Raw genomic sequence first — 18,482 nt, 5'->3', positions numbered from 1 at the left:
GGGATCTGACGGTTGCATGAAGAACCAGTGTATCTTAAATTATATGTAAAACATGTATCTTTCGTCTTTTTATGCCTTTATGATGAGTATTTCTGTTATATGACATGGCTCTCTGTAATTACTCCAGATATTTTGGAGGCATTTCTGAACATGGCGTCAATGTAAACCGAGATTTGTGGATATAAATATGCATATTATCGAACAAAACATAAATGTATTGTGTAACATGATGTCATATGAGTGTCATCTGAGGAAGATTATCAAAGGTTAGTGATTCATTTTATCTCTAATTCTGCTTTTTGTGGGAAAAATGTCTTTGTGTTTTTTGGGATTTGGTGGTGATCTAACATAAATATAGGTTGTGTTTTCGCTGTAAAACATTTTAAAAATCGGACACAATGGGTAGATTAACAATTTGTTTATCTTTCATTTGAATGAAATTGAATTTCCCGTGCTGCCTTTTCAGCGGAATGTTGGGGTTGTTCCGTTAGCGGAACCTGTGTCCTAGACAGTTGAAAAAAGGCAGGGTAGCCTAGTGGTTAGAGCGTTTGACTGGTAAACGGAAGGTTGCAAGTTCAAATCCCTGGTACAAGGTACAAATCTGTCGTTCTGCCCCTGAACAGGCAGTTAACCCACTGTTCGGAGGCCGTCATAGAAAATAAGAATATGTTCTTAACTGACTTGCCTGGTTAAATAATGGTCAAATAAATCCAATAAAAAAACTGGTTTACTAGACTGGTTTACTAAACTGGTTTACTAGACTGGTTTACTAGACTGGTTTAATAAACTGGTTTACTAGACTGGTTTACTAGACTGGTTTACTAGACTGGTTTACTAGACTGGTTTACTAAACTGGTTTACTAGACTGGTTTACTAAACTGGTTTACTAGACTGGTTTACTAAACTGGTTTACTAGACTGGTTTACTAAACTGGTTTACTAAACTGGTTTACTAGACTGGTTTACTAGACTGGTTTACTAAACTGTTTTACTAAACTGTTTTACTAGACTGGTTTACTAAACTGGTTTACTAAACTGGTTTACTAGACTGGTTTACTAAACTGGTTTACTAAACTGGTTTACTAGACTGGTTTACTAAACTGTTTTACTAAACTGTTTTACTAGACTGGTTTACTAGACTGGTTTACTAGACTGGTTTACTAGACTGGTTTACTAAACTGGTTTACTAGACTGGTTTACTAAACTGGTTTACTAAACTGGTTTACTAGACTGGTTTACTAAACTGGTTTACTAGACTGGTTTACTAAACTGGTTTACTAGACTGGTTTACTAGACTGGTTTACTAAACTAGTTTACTAGACTGGTTTACTAGACTGGTTTACTAGACTGGTTTACTAAACTGGTTTACTAAACTGGTTTACTAGACTGGTTTACTAGACTGGTTTACTAGACTGGTTTACTAAACTGGTTTACTAGACTGGTTTACTAAACTGGTTTACTAAACTGGTTTACTAGACTGGTTTACTAGACTGGTTTACTAAACTAGTTTACTAGACTGGTTTACTAGACTGGTTTACTAGACTGTAAAGAAGCAGCAGCCTGCCAGGATTTGGATCCCAGAGAAGAGAAATGGAAACTGCATGTCACTTTGGGAACAGCTCTGAGTGAGACAAAGACATTTCTGCTCACCTCTCATGAAATGTCTGTCAGGACTGCTCAGCATGCTCAGTGCTCTCTCTGTGTGTGTGTGTGTGTGTGTGTGTGTGTGTGTGTGTGTGTGTGTGTGTGTGTGTGTGTGTGTGTGTGTGTCTGTCTATCTATGTGTGTGTGTGTGTGTGTGTGTCTATCTATGTGTGTGTGTGTGTGTGTGTGTGTGTGTGTGTGTGTGTGTCTATCTATGTGTGTGTGTGTGTGTGTGTCTATCTATGTGTGTGTGTGTGTCTGTCTATCTATGTGTGTGTGTGTGTGTGTGTGTGTGTGTGTGTGTCTGTCTATCTATGTGTGTGTGTGTGTCTGTCTATCTATGTGTGTGTGTGTGTGTGTGTGTGTGTGTGTCTGTCTATCTATGTGTGTGTGTGTCTGTCTATCTATGTGTGTGTGTGTGTGTGTGTGTCTGTCTATCTATGTGTGTGTAGTTCTCTAGCTCTACTGAACGCAGGAGTTTAATTATATAACCAGAGAATAAGAGCGGCAACTCTTTCCACATGTTGATGTGTTACAGCCTGAGTTTAAAATGGATTCAATTTATTTTTTTTATTTTTCTGTCACTGGCCTACACACAATATATCCCATAATGTTAAAGTGGAATTATGTTTTTAGAAATGTTTAGAAATTCATTCAAAATTAAAAAGCTGAAGTGTCTTGAGTCAATAATTATTCAACCCCTTTTCAAGCCTAAATCAGTTCAGGAGTAAACATTAGCTTAACAAGTCACATGATAAGTTGCATGGACTCACTCTGTGTGCAATAATAGTGTTTAACATGATGTTTGAATGACTACCCCATCTCTGTACCCCACACATACAATTATCTGTCCCTCAGTCGAGCAGTTCATTTTAAACAGATTCAACCACAGAGACCAGGGAGGTTTCCGATGTCTCTCAAAGAAGGCCACCGATTGGTAGATGGGTAAAAAACTAAAAAGCAGACATTGAATATCCCTTTGAGCATGGTGAAGTTATTAGTTATTAATTACAGTTTGGATGGTGTATCAATACACCCAGTCACTACAAAGATACAGACGTGCTTCCTAACTCAGTTGCCGGAGAGGAAGGAAACCACTCAGGGAATTCACCATGAGGCCAATGGTGACTTTAAAACAGTTACAGAGTTTAACTTATTGGTACACCCATCCCGGTAGCGGGGTCATTTGTCAACACAGCGCCAAATTCAAATTAAATTACAAAAAGTATTTAATGAAATCACAAGTGCAATATAGCAAAACATAGCTTAGCTTGTTGTTAATCCACCTGGCATGTCAGATTTCAAATAAGCTTTACAGCGAAAGCAAACCAAGCATTTATGTCAGGACATCTCTCTCAGCAGACAAAATATTACTAACAGCTAGCAGCAAATTAGATTGGTCACGAAAGTCAGAAAAGCAATAAAATGAATCGCTTACCTTTTGATGATCTTCGGATGTTTGCACTTACGAGACTCCCAGTTACTCAATAAATGTTCCTTTTGTTCCATAAAGATTATTTTTATATCCAAAATACCTCCATTTGGTTGGCGCGTTATGTTCAGAAATCCACAGGCTCGAGCGGTCACGACGGGGCAGAAGAAAATTCCAAATAGTATCCGTAAAGTTCGTAGAAACATGTCAAACGTTTTTTATAATCAATCCTCAGGTTGATTATTAGAGAGAGAGAAAATGTCTGCTCCATTCTGTTGGCGCTGCTGGCACCCAGCCATCCGCTGACGCGATGTGATCGTTCTCGCTCATCTTTCAGAATAAAAGCCTGAAACTATGTCTAAAGACTGTTCACACCATGTGGAAGCCATAGGAAAAGGAATCTGGTTGATATCCCTTTAAATGGAGGGAAGGCATGCTATGAAACAGAGAGGTTTCAGGAAAAACAGCACTTCCTGGTTGGATTTTCCTCAGGTTTTCACCTGCGATTTCAGTTCTGTTATACTCACAGACAATATTTTGACCGTTTTGGAAACTTTAGCGTTTTCTATCCTAATCTGACAATTATATGCATATTCTAGCTTCTGGGCCTGAGAAATAGGCAGTTTCATTTGGGTACGTTTTTCATCCAAACATCAAAATGCTGCCCCCTACACTCAACAGGTTAACGGCTGTGATAGGAGAAAACTGAGGAACGGATCAACAACACAACTCCACAATACTAACCTAAACGACAGAGTGAAAAGAAGGAAGCCTGTACAGACACACCAAATATACATTGGAGTTGCTTAGCAATGTAACAGGGTTGCTTATGATTCCACTTGACACTGCAGAAAATGTATATTTAATGTATATTTATACTAATTGGTTGGTTTAAGTCAGATGTCAATAAGGGGGAATGTCATTGGCTACGCCTGCAGATAGGGGGAGGTCCCAGTCTGATATTGACTAGAAACCGGTAGGTCACGTTCTGAAATACTGTATTCTATGTGTTCACCATGTACATGTCCTGGTCTGTGTGTTTACACCGTGTGCAAAACATTAAGAACACCGTCCTATATATATCCCCCCAAAAAAAATATATATATATGGGGGATGGAAAGTGATGCAGACAATTACATTTATGGCAGCTACAATGTATCTGCAATATTTAAGCTGATCTACCCCATAAAAATAAATATTTTAAAACATTTTTTTTAAAAAGAACATTTTCCTAGTTGCACCCTCCTCCCTTCTCATTGTGTTATTTCTGCCTGTTCATGTTGTTCCCCGGCCAAAGAGACCCCCGTATTAAAACAGACACACTGCTAATCATTGAAGCTCAGGCCTATCGATACATTTGGCTTCTCCTTCATTGCAGCTGCAGAGCAAAGCAGAAGTGTGTTCTGTGACAGTGTTGAAACAGCAGCTCTGTGACAGTGTTGAAACAGCAGCTCTGTGACAGTGTTGAAACAGCAGCTCTGTGACAGTGTTGAAACAGCAGCTCTGTGACAGTGTTGAAACAGCAGCTCTGTGACAGTGTTGAAACAGCAGCTCTGTGACAGTGTTGAAACAGCAGCTCTGTGACAGTGTTGAAACAGCAGCTCTGTGACAGTGTTGAAACAGCAGCTCTGTGACAGTGTTGAAACAGCAGCTCTGTGACAGTGTTGAAACAGCAGCTCTGTGACAGTGGTGAAACAGCAGCTCTGTGACAGTGTTGAAACAGCAGCTCTGTGACAGTGTTGAAACAGCAGCTCTGTGATAGTGTTGAAACAGCAGCTCTGTGACAGTGTTGAAACAGCAGCTCTGTGACAGTGTTGAAACAGCAGCTCTGTGACAGTGTTGAAACAGCAGCTCTGTGACAGTCGCTCTCTGCTCATGGTTTTAAACGTCGTGAAATCTCATGTGTACAATGTTGCTGCGGGGTCGTGGTACACTGGCAATGTAGAATTGGTCATTTGAACTTTCCGACTGGCCAGCGCAGTTGATTTAGCCAGAGGTCTCCTGGTCCACCGATTGGCCAGTGCACTTGATTTAGCCAGAGCTCTCCTGGTCCACCGATTGGCCAGCGCAGTTGATTTAGCCAGAGCTCTCCTGGTCCACCGATTGGCCAGCGCAGTTGATTTAGCCAGAGGTCTCCTGGTCCACCGATTGGCCAGCGCAGTTGATTTAGCCAGAGCTCTCCTAGTCCACCGATTGGCCAGCGCAGTTGATTTAGCCAGAGCTCTCCTGGTCCACCGATTGGCCAGCGCAGTTGATTTAGCCAGAGCTCTCCTGGTCCACCGATTGGCCAGCGCAGTTGATTTAGCCAGAGCTCTCCTGGTCCACCGATTGGCCAGCGCAGTTGGTCCCTTCAAACAAATTAAATGGTTCAAAATGGGAATACTTTCCCTACCAGGTGGGCAGGGTTTCTGAATCAAGCGCACCTACCGCCAACAGGGTTTCTGAATCAAGCGCACCTACCGCCAACAGGGTTTCTGAATCAAGCGCACCTACCGCCAACAGGGTTTCTGAATTAGGCGCACCTACCGCCAACAGGGTTTCTGAATAAAGCGCACCTACGTCCAACAGGGTTTATGAATCAAGCGCACCTACCGCCAACAGGGTTTCTGAATCAAGCGCACCTACAGCCAAAAGGGTTTCTAAATCAAGCGCACCTACCGCCAACAGGGTTTCTGAATCAAGCGCACCTACTGCCAACAGGGTTTCTGAATCAAGCGCACCTACCGCCAACAGGGTTTCTGAATCAAGCGCACCTACCGCCAACAGGGTTTCTGAATCAAGCGCACCTAACGCCAACAGCGTTTCTGAATCAAGCGCACCTACCGCCAACAGGGTTTCTGAATCAAGCGCACCTAGTCCTACAAACTCTAGTTATTGATAGTACACTAGGAGGCAAATAAGACAAAACAAACTGAGAACGCCACATGTTCCAACGTAACATAAGAGTATACACTGAGTGTACAAAACATTAAGAACACCTTCCTAATATTGATTTGCACCCCTGTCGCCCCCAGAACAGACTCAATTCGTCAGGACATGGACTCTACCAGGTGTCGAAAGGGTGCTGGGCCATGTTGACTCTGATGCTTCCCACAGTCGTGTCAAGTTGACAGGATGTCCTTTGGGTGGTTGGACCGTTCTTAATACACCCAGGAAACTGTCGAGAGTGAACAACCCAGCAATGACGCTGTTCTTGTCACAAACCGGTGCGCTTGGCACCTACTACCATACACCCTGTTCAAAAGCACTTACAATTTTTTTCGTCTTGCCCATTCACCCTCTTAAAGAGGAAAAGAAGAAGGATTTTTAAGCCTTGAGACTGTGCATTTAACCCGTCTCCCCCCCTTCATCGACACTGATTGGATTTAACAGGTGACATCAATAAAGGATCATAACTTTCACCTGGATTCACCTGGTCAGTCTATGTCACGGGGAAAAAAGAGCAGGTTTTCTTCATGTTTTGTACACTCACTGTATATGAGAACCTTAAACCATGCTTCCACATGTTGTCAAGCAGCCTCTCACAAACAAACAAAGAAGAAGACAAAAACAAATGATGGTTCAGAGGGAGGGGTTGTGATGAGACAGTAGAGGGGGAGGCTCAGAGGGAGGGGTTGTGATGAGACAGTAGAGGGGGAGGCTCAGAGGGAGGGGTTGTGATGAGACAGTAGAGGGGGAGGCTCAGAGGGAGGGGTTGTGATGAGACAGTAGAGGGGGAGGCTCAGAGGGAGGGGTTGTGATGAGACAGTAGAGGGGGAGGCTCAGAGGGAGGGGTTGTGATGAGACAGTAGAGGGGGAGGCTCAGAGGGAGGGGTTGTGATGAGACAGTAGAGGGGGAGGCTCAGAGGGAGGGGTTATGATGAGAGAGTGGGTGGGAAGGTTCAGAGGGAGGGGTTGTGATGAGACAGTAGAGGGGGAGGCTCAGAGGGAGGGGTTGTGATGAGACAGTAGAGGGGGAAACTCAGAGGGAGGGGTTGTGATGAGACAGTAGAGGGGGAGGCTCAGAGGGAGGGGTTGTGATGAGACAGTAGAGGGGGAGGCTCAGAGGGAGGGGTTGTGATGAGACAGTAGAGGGGGAGGCTCAGAGGGAGGGGTTGTGATGAGACAGTAGAGGGGAAGGCTCAGAGGGAGGGGTTATGATGAGAGAGTGGGTGGGAAGGTTCAGAGGGAGGGGTTGTGATGAGAGAGTGGATGGGGAGTCTGAGCACACAATAACTATAAATAGCTCTGTGAAGTTATTTGGATTTTTACAAATTATCTTTGAAAGATGGGGTTTATATCCTTTAAATGATAACAAATAAAGTAGCAAACACAGTGATTAAAATACAAATACATCTTTCACAGTAGTTTTTAATAGAATTATCTTAGTCATTTCATTTCATTTTTCAATAGTCAACAAAACAGACACCATGGGTATGTATGAGAGCCAGGCAAGACGCAATTAAAGGTATTAACAGTGTGTGTTAAACAATAATAATAATAAAATAAAATAAATACAAATCTAACAATCCATCTACACTATGAAGTTATTTTTATTATTTATATATTATATTTATATATGATGTATTTATTATTATTATATTTATATATTATATTTATATATTATTTATTTATTATTATTATATTTACATATTATATTATTATTTATCTCAGTTCACTGGTCACGATGGCAACACCCATCCGTAGCACGCGCTCCAGCAGGTGTATCTCACTGATCATCCCTAAAGCCAACACCTCATTTGGCCGCCTTTCGTTCCAGTACTCTGCTGCCTGTGACTGGAACGAATTGCAAAAATCGCTGAAGTTGGAGACTTTTATCTCCCTCACCAACTTCAAACATCAGCTATCCGAGCAGCTAACCGATCGCTGCAGCTGTACATAGTCTATTGGTAAATAGCTCACCCTTTTTCACCTACCTCATTCCCATACTGTTTTTATACTGTTTTTATTTATTTACTTTTCTGCTCTTTTGCACACCAATATCTCTACCTGTACATGCCCATCTGATCATTTATCACTCCAGTGTTAATCTGCAAAATTGTATTATTCGCCTACCTCCTCATGCCTTTTGCACACATTGTATATAGACTGCCCATTTTTTTCTACTGTGTTATTGACTTGCTAATTGTTTACTCCATGTGTAACTCTGTGTTGTCTGTTCACACTGCTATGCTTTATCTTGGCCAGGTCGCAGTTGCAAATGAGAACTTGTTCTCAACTAGCCTACCTGGTTAAATAAAGGTGAAATAAAATAAATATATTATTTATTATTATTATATTTATATATTATTTATTTATTATTATTATATTTATATATTATATTTATATATTATTATTATATTTATATATAATTATATTTATATATTATATTTATATAATTATTATATTTATATATTATATTTTTATATTATTATATTTATATATTATATTTATTATTTATAGATTATTTATTTAGTATTAGTATATTTATATACTATATTTATATATTATTTATTACAAACTAAACTATATATTATATATTATATTTATATTATTTAAAAGTATTTATATTTATATTCCTCTTGAGGTTCACCAGTTCCATAACCGTCAGGAATGGGCATTGGGCTCATCACTTAACAAACTAAACTACTTGAAGCCATCTTTTTCTTTTTAAATAGAAAGCTGTTTCATTAAAACTAAAAGCTCCGGGGTCAGAAAACAAAAGCTGCATTACTCTAACACTGTGATGCTAAAGTGCAGTTATGACAAACGACGTGGTGACAGGTTTCTATAATGCAGCTACTAACCGGTTCATGCCGGCTGCTACCCACACATCACATCAGAGCAGAAAGAATAAAGATATTCGAGTGACATAACAAAGGGAGTGAATAAGTGTCTTCACACCGACTGCTACCCACACATCACATCAGAGCAGAAAGAATAAAGATATTCGAGTGACATAACAAAGGGAGTGAATAAGTGTCTTCACACCGACTGCTACCCACACATCACATCAGAGCAGAAAGAATAAAGATATTCGAGTGACATAACAAAGGGAGTGAATAAGTGTCTTCACACCGACTGCTACCCACACATCACATCAGAGCAGAAAGAATAAAGATATTCGAGTGACATAACAAAGGGAGTGAATAAGTGTCTTCACACCGACTGCTACCCACACATCACATCAGAGCAGAAAGAATAAATAATAATAATAATAATATATGCCATTTATCAGACGCTTTTATCCAAAGCGACTTACAGTCATGTGTGCATACATTCTACGTATGGGTGGTCCCGGGGATCGAACCCACTACCCTGGCGTTACAAGCCCCATGCTCTACCAACTGAGCTACAGAAGGACCAATAAAGATATTCGAGTGACATAACAAAGGGAGTGAATAAGTGTCTTTTCATGTCATACAACGTTGCAGACAATACTTTATTTTTCCAAATATGAAAGCTGGCAAAATAGTTATCTTCGCCAACAGTTATTTACCCTTTATTTATTTAAGAGAAGGACATTTAACTAGAAACTCAAAAGAAAACAAAGAAGAACTTCAAAGCATGTCTACAAACGCAGAACAGAGCAAACGGGGAAACGGACACTGTGGAGGTCAAGAGGACTTGTACCGTTGTTGAAAAGCCAACACGCACTACAAGCAAACGTGTCAGAGTTCAAAAGGTGTTTCACGTCGTGATAACACGAGACTTTATTCCGTTGCAGAAGATGCAGAAAAAGACACCATGCCCAGATTCGTGGTGGGGGTGGGGGGTGCGGGGGGCCTCCAAGATCCACAGTTGTAAGGTTCCTACAATTCTCAGTCAAAGAGAAAGTCCTTCCGCGCAGCCTGGAAAAAAACTGTTAACTTCCAAGGAGTATTCTTTGAGAGAGATAATGAAAAGAAAGAAGGAATATCGAGAGAAAGGGATTCACCTTCCAAACATGGGAATAATGCAGGTATTTCTGGGTAATGGCCCAGTTACATACGAGCATGCAGACGAGGAGGCCGACGACCCGAAGTCGAGGGGCATCCCAGTGGAGTACACACTGCCAGGAGAAAGGGATTTTTTAATTCCACCGGCGGAAAAGACACATCTCTCAAGATAAAAAAAAAAGATTAAAGAACAGACACTTCTGAAACTACAGGAAACATTAGGAAGCTTAGAACGATCTCACAGAGTCTCAACGACACTCTTATATTACATGAGATTCAAACCAGGACTGACCAGATAGTGAAGAAGTAGAGAAAGAGCTCGGGTTCCTGAAACAACGCTATTACTGAAACAACGCTATTACTGAAACAACGCTATTACTGAAACAACGCTATTACTGAAACAATGCTATTACTGAAACAATGCTATTACTGAAACAATGCTATTACTGAAACAACCCTATTACTGAAACAATGCTATTACTGAAACAATGCTATTACTGAAACAATGCTATTACTGAAACAACGCTATTACTGAAACAATGCTATTACTGAAACAATGCTATTACTGAAACAATGCTATTACTGAAACAATGCTATTACTGAAACAATGCTATTACTGAAACAACACTATTACTGAAACAATGCTATTACTGAAACAACGCTATTACTGAAACAATGCTATTACTGAAACAACGCTATTACTGAAACAATGCTATTACTGAAACAACACTATTACTGAAACAATGCTATTACTGAAACAACATTATTACTGAAACAATGCTATTACTGAAACAATGCTATTACTGAAACAATGCTATTACTGAAACAATGCTATTACTGAAACAATGCTATTACTGAAACAATGCTATTACTGAAACAATGCTATTACTGAAACAATGCTATTACTGAAACAACGCTATTACTGAAACAATGCTATTACTGAAGTCAGTTAAGAACAAATTCTTATTTTCAATGACGTCCTAGGAACAGTGGGTTAACTGTCTTGTTCAGGGGAACAGTGGGTTAACTGCCTTGTTCAGGGGAACAGTGGGTTAACTGCCTGTTCAGGGGAACAGTGGGTTAACTGCCTGTTCAGGGGAACAGTGGGTTAACTGCCTTGTTCAGGGGAACAGTGGGTTAACTGCCTTGTTCAGGGGAACAGTGGGTTAACTGCCTTGTTCAGGGGAACAGTGGGTTAACTGCCTGTTCAGGGGAACAGTGGGTTAACTGCCTTGTTCAGGGGAACAGTGGGTTAACTGCCTTGTTCAGGGGAACAGTGGGTTAACTGCCTTGTTCAGGGGAACAGTGGGTTAACTGCCAAGTTCAGGGGAACAGTGGGTTAACTGCCTTGTTCAGGGGAACAGTGGGTTAACTGCCAAGTTCAGGGGCACAGTGGGTTAACTGCCAAGTCCAGGGGACGACAGATTTTTACCTTGTCTTGCAACCTTTCAGGTACTAGTCCAACGCTCTAACCACTCGACGACCTGCAAATTGAACGAAATACAGAATGTATTTGAATCATATTACACAAATTTGTACAAGCAACCAGAGAAGGCAGATGCACAGACAATAGAGCATTTCTTTGAACTCGCTTGATCTCCCCTCAATTGGGACAGAGCAACACGATAGAATAATACTTCAAAACTCACCACTGAAGAAATGAATAAAGCAATATCTAAAAGTTAACAAGTCTCCAGGCTCTGATGGCTTCCCTTCAGAGAACAACTAACACTTCTACTTCAGGCTCTGATGGCTTCCCTTTAGAGAACAACTAACACTTCTACTTCAGGCTCTGATGGCTTCCCTTCAGAGAACAACTAACACTTCTACTTCAGGCTCTGATGGCTTCCCTTCAGAGAACAACTAACACTTCTACTTCAGGCTCTGATGGCTTCCCTTCAGAGAACAACTAACACTTCTACTTCAGGCTCTGATGGCTTCCCTTTAGAGAACAACTAACACTTCTACTTCAGGCTCTGATGGCTTCCCTTCAGAGAACAACTAACACTTCTACTTCAGGCTCTGATGGCTTCCCTTCAGAGAACAACTAACACTTCTACTTCAGGCTCTGATGGCTTCCCTTCAGAGAACAACTAACACTTCTACTTCAGGCTCTGATGGCTTCCCTTCAGAGAACAACTAACACTTCTACTTCAGGCTCTGATGGCTTCCCTTCAGAGAACAACTAACACTTCTACTTCAGGCTCTGATGGCTTCCCTTCAGAGAACAACTAACACTTCTACTTCAGGCTCTGATGGCTTCCCTTCAGAGAACAACTAACACTTCTACTACAGGCTCTGATGGCTTCCCTTCAGAGAACAACTAACACTTCTACTTCAGGCCTGTTTTAACTGGACCCCTTTTTTTTTAATTAAAATTTTACCTTTATTTAACCAGGCAAGTCAGTTAAGAACACATTCTTATTTTCAATGACGGCCTGGGAACAGTGCGGTTAACTGCCTGTTCAGGGGCAGAACGAGAGATTCGTACCTTGTCAGCTCGGGGGTTTGAACTCACAACCTTCCGGTTACTAGTACAACGCTCTAACCACTAGGCTACGCTGCCGCCTCTGAGGGAAAGGGGGATCTAACTAATACCATCGTGGAGAGAAGCCATCATATCTGTGATCCATTACATTACATTTACATTTACATTTAAGTCATTTAGCAGACGCTCTTATCCAGAGCGACTTACAAATTGGTGCATTCACCTTATGACATCCAGTGGAACAGCCACTTTACAATAGTGCATCTAAAGGAGGGGAAAGATGAAGAAGGAATGCACTTCCTATAGACCTATCGCAATTCTTAACATGGATTATAATCTGTATGCATCAATAATAGCCAAAAGAAAAGGAGGAATATAATGCCAGAATTGATTGACAGGGGATCAAACTGGTTTCACAGGAAATAGACAGACACAGGACAAGGTAAAGGAGAACAATGCATGGCAAGGACCACATCACTCAGGATAAGACAAGTGCTATATATATTAGTCTAGATGCAGAAAAAGGTTTTGATTCAGTGGGATGGGATTATATTTAAATTATGAATAGATTTGGTTTCAACAAAGAGGTGATACAGTGCATCAAAACGCTGTATTCATGTCCCACCGCTAGAATAAAAAAAAGATGAATGGACATTTGTCACGAACGATAAAGTTTAGAACGAGGGGGGCAAGACAAGGCTGTGATCTTTCACCCACGCTCTCCTCCTTGTACATCAGGTCATTAGCACAGTCAATAAAACAGGACCCATCTTTAGAGGGAATAACAATAAGAGACAGTGAACATAAGATATGCATGTATGCTGATGACGTTCTGCTATTCCTTAAAGACCCAGGCTCAAGTGTACCCAGACTGATGGATGTTTTACAAACACTTGGAACATATTCAGGCTATGTGCTTTTAATGTACACAAGACCCAAGCCCTAGTATATAATTGCACCCCAACAGGAAGAGCTGAAGAGTAGGTAGAACTTCCAGTGGACCTCTCTTCATCTATTAAATATCTTGGACTAAATCTAGTAAAAGATACAACCTCTATGACATGAATTACATCAACAAGAAATATATGATGACCTGGATAGGTGGAATTCACTTCCTTTGCATCTTAGTAGTAGAATTGAAACAATCAAAATGAATATCCTGCCGAGGTGACTGAATATCCTGCCCGAGGTGACTGAATATCCTGCCTGAGGTGACTGAATATCCTGCCGAGGTGACTGAATATCCTGCCGAGGTGACTGAATATCCTGCCGAGGTGACTGAATATCCTGCCGAGGTGACTGAATATCCTGTCCGAGGTGACTGAATATCCTGCCCGAGGTGACTGAATATCCTGTCTGAGGTGACTGAATATCCTGCCGAGGTGACTGAATATCCTGCCGAGGTGAATGAATATCCTGCCGAGGTGACTGAATATCCTGCCCGAGGTGACTGAATATCCTGCCGAGGTGACTGAATATCCTGCCGAGGTGACTGAATATCCTGCCGAGGTGACTGAATATCCTGCCCGAGGTGACTGAATATCCTGCCGAGGTGACTGAATATCCTGCCGAGGTGACTGAATATCCTGCCGAGGTGACTGAATATCCTGCCGAGGTGACTGAATATCCTGCCCGAGGTGACTGAATATCCTGCCTGAGGTGACTGAATATCCTGCCGAGGTGACTGAATATCCTGCCCGAGGTGATTGAATATCCTGTCCGAGGTGACTGAATATCCTGCCGAGGTGACTGAATATCCTGCCCGAGGTGACTGAATATCCTGTCTGAGGTGACTGAATATCCTGCCGAGATGACTGAATATCCTGCCGAGGTGAATGGATATCTTGCCGAGGTGACTGAATATCCTGCCGAGGTGACTGAATATCCTGCCCGAGGTGACTGAATATCCTGCCGAGGTGAATGGATATCTTGCCGAGGTGACTGAATATCCTGCCGAGGTGACTGAATATCCTGCCGAGGTGAATGAATATCCTGCCGAGGTGACTGAATATCCTGCCGAGGTGACTGAATATCCTGCCGAGGTGAATGAATATCCTGCCGAGGTGACTGAATATCCTGCCGAGGTGACTGAATATCCTGCCGAGGTGACTGAATATCCTGCCGAGGTGACTGAATATCCTGCCGAGGTGAATGAATATCCTGCCGAGGTGACTGAATATCCTGCCGAGGTGACTGAATATCCTGCCGAGGTGACTGAATATCCTGCCGAGGTGACTGAATATCCTGCCGAGGTGACTGAATATCCTGCCGAGGTGAATGAATATCCTGCCGAGGTGACTGAATATCCTGCCGAGGTGACTGAATATCCTGCCGAGGTGACTGAATATCCTGCCGAGGTGACTGAATATCCTGCCGAGGTGACTGAATATCCTGCCGAGGTGACTGAATATCCTGCCGAGGTGACTGAATATCCTGCCGAGGTGACTGAATATCCCGCCGAGGTGACTGAATATCCCGCCGACATAGAACAAACATTCATTTATTTAGTATTTGGGTGAAATACCTGATAACTTACACAATAGAGAAAGGTATCTCTTGAAGGTCCTACTGGCAGCCAGTAAAAAGGCTACAACTAGGAAATGGCTACAAAAAGACCCACAGTGACACATTGGATAGACATTGTAGAAGAAATACACCACATGGAGCGTATGACCTTTGCTTTATGAACTCAACAGGAGAGGTCAGGAATACTGGGACAAAATGGGTTTCGTACTTGAACATTGTGTCTAATTCAAAGATTATGTTACTGTAACTAATCTGATAAAAACGAATCTGATAAAAACTAATCTGATGAAAACTAATCTGATGAAAACTAATCTGATGAAAATGAATCTGATGAAAACTAATCTGATGAAAACTCATCTGATGAAAACTCATCTGATGAAAACTAATCTGATGAAAACTAATCTGATGAAAACTAATCTGATGAAAACTAATCTGATGAAAACTAATCTGATGAAAACGAATCTGATGAAAACTAATCTGATGAAAACTAATCTGATGAAAACTAATCTGATGAAAACTAATCTGATGAAAACTAATCTGATGAAAACGAATCTGATGAAAACTAATCTGATGAAAACGAATCTGATGAAAACTAATCTGATGAAAACTAATCTGATGAAAACTAATCTGATGAAAATGAATCTGATGAAAACTAATCTGATGAAAACTAATCTGATGAAAACTAATCTGATGAAAACTAATCTGATGAAAACGAATCTGATGAAAACTAATCTGATGAAAACTAATCTGATGAAAACTAATCTGATGAAAATCGAATCTGATGAAAACTAATCTGATGAAAACTAATCTGATGAAAACTAATCTGATGAAAACTAATCTGATGAAAACTAATCTGATGAAAACTAATCTGATGAAAACTAATCTGATGAAAACTAATCTGATGAAAACTAATCTGATGAAAACTCATCTGATGAAAACTAATCTGATGAAAACTAATCTGATGAAAACTAATCTGATGAAAACTAATCTGATGAAAATGAATCTGATGAAAACTAATCTGATGAAAACTAATCTGATGAAAACTAATCTGATGAAAACTAATCTGATGAAAACTAATCTGATGAAAACTAATCTGATGAAAACTAATCTGATGAAAATGAATCTGATGAAAACTAATCTGATGAAAACGAATCTGATGAAAACTCATCTGATGAAAACTAATCTGATGAAAACTAATCTGATGAAAACTAATCTGATGAAAACTAATCTGATGAAAACTAATCTGAGGAAAAACGAATCTGATGAAAACTAATCTGAGGAAAACTAATCTGATGAAAACTAGTCTGAGGAAAACTAATCTGATGAAAACTCATCTGATGAAAACTAATCTGATGAAAACTAATCTGATGAAAACTCATCTGATGAAAACTCATCTGATGAAAACTCATCTGATGTATAAAGAAAATGCCCAACTGCGACAGAAAGCCATATTCCCAGGGGATTGTCAGTAATAATCACCATGAATTCCTCTGTTAGCTCTGTTAGTTCCCCATTTGGGAACTGTAGTCGTCCAGTGATAATCACCATGAATTCCTCTGTTAGCTCTGTTAGTTCCCCATTTGGGAACTGTAGTCGTCCAGTGATAATCACCATGAATTCCTCTGTTAGCTCTGTTAGTTCCCCATTTGGGAACTGTAGTCGTCCAGTAATAATCACCATGAATTCCTCTGTTAGCTCTGTTAGTTCCCCATTTGGGAACTGTAGTCGTCCAGTAATAATCACCATGAATTCCTCTGTTAGCTCTGTTAGTTCCCCATTTGGGAACTGTAGTCGTCCAGTGATAATCACCATGAATTCCTCTGTTAGCTCTGTTAGTTCCCCATTTGGGAACTGTAGTCGTCCAGTAATAATCACCATGAATTCCTCTGTTAGCTCTGTTAGTTCCCCATTTGGGAACTGTAGTCGTCCAGTAATAATCACCATGAATTCCTCTGTTAGCTCTGTTAGTTCCCCATTTGGAAAGCCCACTGGAGTCGTCCAGTTATTTCAAATACCATTAATATGGATACCCCCCGCTGTTTTTTCAAATCACGTAGAGGGTTTTTTATCAACGTACAAAGTTTGATGTCAGAGATGGACCTTCCTGGTGCGAGGACACGAGCCCAGATATATTGGTTCTGACAGAGACAGGGCTAAAATACTCCGTCCCGGATAAGGACATTGACATTACTGATTACAACATCTTCAGGTGTGACAGATTGAAAAAGGGGCAGCTGTATATGTGAAATCAACATTTCACCATATTCTCTAAATACCACTATCCCCCAAAATGAGAGATTTTGGTTATAGATTTGGCCTTAGGCCAAAATAACCATTTATCTATTCCAAGGATTTTTCCCACAAGCTTTTCTTCACGATAAGGAATATTCTCCATCCTGACCCTGAATCAAATCACATGTACTTATGAAGCCCTTCGCACATCAGCTGATATCTCAAAGTGCTGTACAGAAACCCAGCCTAAAACCCCAAACAGCAAGCAATGCAGGTGTAGAAGCACTCTAGAATGGTTCACATCTATTTATTTTTACTAGGCAAGAAGTTAAGAACAAATTCTAGGAACAGTGGGTTAACTGCCTTCTTCAGGGGCAGAACGACAGATTTTAAGTAACCTTCTAGGTTACTATTCCCAACCTCTAACCATTAGGCTACCTGCCACTTCTACACTCTAACCACTAGGCTACCTGCCACCTCTACCGTTTAACCACTAGGCTACCTGCCACCTCTACCCTCTAACCACTAGGAAACCTACCACCTCTACACTCTAACCACGAGGCTACCTGCCACCTCTACACTCTAACCACGAGGCTACCTGCCACCTCTACACTCTAACCACGAGGCTACCTGCCACCTCTACACTCTAACCACTAGGCTACCTGCCACCTCTATACTCTAACCACTAGGCTACCTGCCACCTCTCCACTCTAACCACTAGGCTACCTGCCACCTCTACACTCTAACCACTAGGCTACCTGCCACCTCTACACTCTAACCACTAGGCTACCTGCCACCTCTACACTCTAACCACTAGGCTACCCTGCCGCCTCTACACTCTAACCACTAGGCTACCTGCCGCCTCTACACTCTAACCACTAGGATACCTGTCACCTCTACACTCTAACCACTAGGTTACCTGCCACCTCTACACTCTAACCACTAGGCTACCTGCCACCTCTACACTCTAACCACTAGACTACCTGCCTCCTCCACACTCTAACCACTAGACTACCTGCCTCCTCTACACTCTAACCACTAGACTACCTGCCACCTCTACACTCTAACCACTAGACTACCTGCCACCTCTACACTCTAACCACTAGGATACCTACTACCTCTACACTCTAACCACGAGGCAACCTGCCACCTCTACACTCTAACCACGAGGCTACCTGCCACCTCTACACTCTAACCACTAGGCTACCTGCCACCTCTACACTCTAACCACTAGGTTACCTGCC

Source organism: Oncorhynchus keta, chromosome 26, assembly GCF_023373465.1.
Source record: "Oncorhynchus keta strain PuntledgeMale-10-30-2019 chromosome 26, Oket_V2, whole genome shotgun sequence".
Taxonomy (NCBI): Eukaryota; Metazoa; Chordata; class Actinopteri; order Salmoniformes; family Salmonidae; genus Oncorhynchus; species Oncorhynchus keta.
The sequence above is the reverse complement of the archived record's forward strand: the minus strand, read 5'-3'. Positions refer to the sequence as shown.